Genomic DNA, 6000 nt, shown 5'->3' with positions numbered 1-6000 from the left:
CGATAGTTACTTGGCGGAAAATGAAAAGCTTGATGGCGATTGCTTCCCTGAATTACTGATCTACCATCACTTTGATGTTAGCTTCATTAAGTTCATTGTATGGATACGGTGTTTTATCATTGGCCAATAGTTTCAAAATTGCAATCAACTTTGAAGTTTCTTTTTATGAAACTGGATCAATTAGATTTGAAAAGTATGTATTTGGGTTTTCTTAACAAAAAAAATTATGCAGAGAGTTAAGCGGTACTCTTAGTGGTTAGTTATTGACGTGAGGAAAGTTTCTTTTTTCGATGGAAAACAAAGACTACGTTATTTACCGTATTTTTTTAAGAGGAACAATTCAACTACTAGAAATAGAGAATGATAACATTATGAGGAGAAATAGTACCATGACATACTTTTACGTTCATTTGACACAAGATACAAAGGTAAAATGATTTAAAAAGTGTAAAGTTTTGTATTTTTTCAAGCCCACGTGGCAAAAACATTCAATTGACACGCTACTTTTCAATTATTTCTTCCAAAATTACCCTTTCATCTTTAATAAATATTAAAAGAAAAAGTGGAACCCATTGTGTCATTTGAATGTGAAAAGCAAACATGTGTGTCGAAGTATTATTTTTGTTTTTTCAAGAAAGAAAAAAGTAAAAAATAAGTAAGGGTAATGTCAAATGAATGTAAAATATTTAAGTGTGTCAAAAAATCATTTTCCTATTCTGAATCATGTCATATTAACATGTGGAATATAGTTGAAAACGAAAACTATATACCTCTTAATGAAGAGGTGTAATGAAGAGGGTGAGTTACTGATGAGAAAGAGATGGTCAGACAAAAAAAAGGTATTTTCTTATCTCCAAAGTTCACAAGTCTTGAAAAAGAATATAGAAAAATTTATGGATTCAAGCACTAAGAAAATATGTGACACCCTTATTATCATATATGAAAGATTTAATGAAGTTAAAAGAACAAGCTCTATTTGTTGACCAGACAATACATGTTGTTCTTCCTGCTGGACAATGCGAATATGCAAATCATGTTCAACAGATTCCAAACCATCTCAATGAGTTAAAATCACTAGGTAAGGTTTATGATAATTTTGATAATATTAACAAAATTTCTATGCAGCCTCTCGAAATAATAGAGACTACAAGTCACAACTCTCAAAATGTTGATCTAATAGTGACTAAAGTATATATTTTGTAAGCAAATTATAAATGAAGAACAACTCATTATATTTATTGAAACTTTTAAACAAAAATAGAGATTTAATTATTTTTTTTTTAAATGTAGACTCAATTAAATAAAATAAAATGTAAGAACCAAAATAAATAAAAGCCTAAATATAAAGACTAAATACTAATAAGCCCTAAAGACAAAGCAAAATTAAAATGAAAATAATTAATAATCCTCTCTCCTTTCCAATTTTTTCATTTCTTATTTTTCTTCAAACAAACGTATTGACTTTATTTGTTTTTTTTTTATTTTCTACATTTCTATTCTTGTTCACTCTATTTTTGTCACCAAACAAAGGGTAAGAGTAGTTAAGTGATGCATTCTACTTCTGCATATTCTACATTACTTTCATTGTTAGTTTGCATGCATAATTAACGCATACACTTTGGTTTCACACATTTTTTTGATATTTTTTTTCTTCTTTTAGAATTACTTTTTTGTTGTTGCATGTTCTGATCCTTAAAACTTATAAATTTGGAAAGATGGAAATGTAAATGGAGATTTTTGGAAGTCATCTTAGTGTGTATATGAAATGGGCTTGAAGAAAATGTAAAAGCCGAAATGGTTATATTTTTTTTTTCACCATGAGTGGTGTAATTTTATATACATGTTCGAAAAGAACTCAGAGATAAAGCTACTATTGGATTTGATGATTAACCAACATTCTTCCCAATTTTTGCTTTGACAATAGTGTAATTCTTCTACAAATTGTGCTTTCTCAAAACCACCATAGCATATCATAGAGTTATAATCAAGAAGAACTATAAGAGATTTTAATGGATTTAATCCATATATAACCTCAAAAGGAGAATAATAAGTTGTTAACCACTCTATTATACGAAAACTTAACAAAAAGTGAACGTTTTTACTCATTTTTTTAGGTTCTTAGTAATTGTGCATCTAAATAGTTATATTGACCCTTTATGTTGATTACCAAGTTGGGAATGATGAGCAATAAAAATTAAGATTTTAATTTCACATTTTTGCATAAATGTATTTTAAAAATATTCAAGAATTTTTAATATCTATTATACATAATACTCCTTAAAAGTAATAGAGTTACCCAACCTCATTAAAGAAGAAATTTATAATATGATACACATAATCAACTTAATGACCGGAATAAAATGGACTATTTTTAAAAATCTATCCATAACCATTAAGATTGAATCATTATCTTTCCTTATTTATAAAGTAGAGGGTATTTCTTTCTACACCATATCAAATTTCTTCTTGTACCCCATTTGTAAGCTTTCGGAAAGTTTGATCCACAATAGAGGTGGAAAAAGTGTCTTCCAAAAAGACATGGGGTTTGCTCCCACCACCACCACCCTCCACTTCTCCAACCTTTTTGCAAAAAAAAATTAATTACAAAAGTAACCCTTTTTATTTTAACCCTATTTATTTACTCATGAGAGGAAGAAGTGGAACGTGAAAAAGAGGAAGAAGAACACAATGAAACAATGAGGGGACATACGATAAAGAGGAATAAGAGTTACCGCTGCATACATATAGAGGATTGGAGTGGGTAGAAGTTAAAAAATATTAACCCTAAAATTTTACTAAGGGTAAAATAGGAATGGAAAAATAAAGAGAGGGGTAAAATATGAATGGGTGGTGGTGGAGGGAGCAACACCCAAAATATATTTTTGAAATTGATCTAGTGTGTTCCGAAAAGCAAAATCCGATTGAGGGAGTGCAGAAAGAAATTTGGTGGAATGCAGGATGAAACAAATTAAAGTACGTATAATTGAACTTTAAATTTAAGCCTTTAGACAAGTGATCCACTTTTTTAAAAAATATTTAAACATGTATTTTCTTTCTTAAAGGGAAAGAAAAACCACTTGACAACGTAGGTTTAGAAATAAAATATTCTTTAAAAAGTGAACTTTTATTTATAAAAAAAAACTTAAAAATTAAAATAGTAAATGGAAAATGGGTATAAAAAAATTATATATCAAACTTTCATTACCCTTTCTCAAGTGTGACCAAAAGAAATTATCATTCAAAATCTCCAAAGTTTTAAAAGCCTTATCATATTCTTTAATATACCCTCACATACTTTTATGAGTTGCTCCCTTAAAGATCCTTTGTGTACATAAAACATTTTACCTTTCTAATCTAGCTGAAAATAAATTTGGTGACTATTTAAAGAACCCTAGAAAAACCCAAGATTGGTTGTCATCATTTTAATAAAATTCTTTTTATCATCAAACTTAAGAAATTTTGTTCCAGTAAGTGTATCCTACGGTATCAAGGGTATTAAGGTGTGATTGGGCCGTCATTAGGCCGATGAAAGGTAAAAGCCCATTATAACCAGTATAAATAAAGGTCTCAGGTATGACTTCAGACTTGGATGCAATATATACATGCATTACTTACCGCTCGATTACATTACTAACTTGAGCGTCGGAGTGCCTTTGACAGGTGCTCGCCCGCCAAGGTGCGTCCGCCCGGTACGTAGTGTCCACAGTGTTCGTCCGCCCCATCTTTAGTGTCTACCCAATCTTCAGTACTACCAGGAATGTTTTAAGGGATCTCCACATCCCAACCGAAACATTTTGGCGCCCACCGTGGGGCATAGCTGGTATTCCCCACTGTACCCACAAGGAACCAGTGAGTGGTGCCTCAGAAGAACGTCAACTCAAACTTTCAGCCTCTTATACTCGGCCTCGTATACCTGACAACTCGGTCTTGTCTACTTGGCCACTTGGCCTCGTTCGCACGGCCATTCGGTCTCCACTTTTCGTCCTCTCAGCTTCCCTTGCTCAGTCATTTGGCTTTTCAACCTCTTAGCCAAGTTTGGCCTCCAACACCCGACCGTTCGGCCTCCAAGGTAATTCCTCGAACCTAGCCTCGCAGGTACCTAGCCAAATTTGGCATCAACCGTTCGGCCTTCAGAGGCCTCAACATTCTCGGCCACCACGGCCTCAACCAATCGGCCTTCATAGGCCTCGACCGTTCGACCACTGCTTGGCCTCAACTTGGCCTTCTTGGCCTCAATTCCTCGGAGTTCAAAGGCCTCAACTCCTCGGCCTCTACAGCCTCAATCGCTCAGCCTTGAAATGGTTTCAAGTTTTTGGCCTCCAAAGGCCTCAGCCGTTCGGCCGTAGTAATCAGGTACTTTCTTAAACCAGGCCTCTAGGTACATGGTGAAAATTGGCATCAACGTCAGATCATTTGGTTGTACGGTCTCAACATGGCCTTCTCGGCCTTAACTTCTCGGCCTTCAAAGGCCTCAAATCGGCCTCTGCGCCCTCAACCGTTCGGCCACTACATAGCCTCAACTTGGCCTTCTCGGCCTCAACTCCTCGACCTTCAAAGGCCTCAACTCCTCGGCCTCTACGGCTTCAACCGTTCGGCCTGGAAATGGTTTCAAGCTTTCAGCCTCCAAAGGCCTCAAACACTTGGCTTCTTCGGCCTCACTTGATTGGCCTCCTCGACCTCAACTTCTCGGCCACCACGACCTCGACCTCTCGATCATAGCCTGGCCTCAACTTCTCGACCTCGAGTGGCCTCGATCGTTCGACCATCCATTGGTCTCAACTTCTCGGCCATAGCTTGGTCTCAACTTCACAACCTCTATCGTTCGGCCTCAACTTGGCCCTTGATGGCCCCAAATTCTCAGCCTCCCAAAGGCCTCAAATTCTCGGCCTCGAATGGCCTCAACAAAGCACAACTCTTTATCTTCCATCCGCTCACCAACAAGCAGAGATGACTCAGAAACAAAGGCCAACCAGGGCAAACGTCCTTTCCAGGAAGGCCATCTACTAAAACCCTTTACATCATTAACATCATACTCGGGCTTGGGGGGCTGATGTACCGTATGGTACCTAGGGTACCGTAAGGTCTCCTTCCAAGCCGACCGTTCGAGCCAACCATCAGGCCAATCATTCTGGTCGACCACATGGTCCAGACCGAACGACTATTCCTAAGACCGAAAGGTTCTTCTTAGGCCAACACCAGGCCAAATACCCCGGCCGACCAAGCCGACCACCCATACTGACCGACCATCCTGGCCGAACAAACTGCATGATTAGATTATAAACAGTAAAAGCTCATTAAAGCCCCTAATGGAGATTAAGGTGTGATTGGGCCTTCATTAGGCCGACAAAAGGTAAAAACCCATTACAACCAGTATAAATAAAGGTCTCAGGTATGACTTCAGACCAGGATGCAATATATACATGCATTACTTACCGCTTGATTACATTACTAACTTGAGCGTCGGAGTGCCTTTAACAGGTGTCCGTCTGCCAGGGTGCGTTCGCCCGGTACGTAACATCCACAATATTGGTCCACCCCATCTTTAGCGTCTACCCAATCTTCGGTACTACCAGAAATGTTTTAAGGATCTCCGCACCCCAACCGAAACCGTAAGCAAGGTGTGTTTCCTTAAAAGAACATCAACAACCATATTTGATTTTCTCTGCTTACGTTTGATCATAGAATTGTTCAGTGTACTCTACCTATTTTGTATTTCTCTGCATTGTCATTTTAAATATTCAAGAATCGTGATTTCCTTTCACAATAAATACTGCTATTAATTGTACAGGGCTTTAGAAAAGGCATATGGTCTTATTACAGATATAGAACTCGATAACATCATAAAAATAGTAAAATTAATTTAAAAAAGTAGTTTTATATTAAATATATAAATCAATTCTATAATATGTTCAATTTACTATTTTGTTCTTTATCTCATCTTCTTATTCTCAACGATAATGTAATATATTAGATGTCATGCCAATATGATAAGTGACTCTT

This window comes from Vigna angularis, chromosome 5, assembly GCF_016808095.1.
Source record: "Vigna angularis cultivar LongXiaoDou No.4 chromosome 5, ASM1680809v1, whole genome shotgun sequence".
NCBI classification, from domain to species: domain Eukaryota; kingdom Viridiplantae; phylum Streptophyta; class Magnoliopsida; order Fabales; family Fabaceae; genus Vigna; species Vigna angularis.
The sequence above is the reverse complement of the archived record's forward strand: the minus strand, read 5'-3'. Positions refer to the sequence as shown.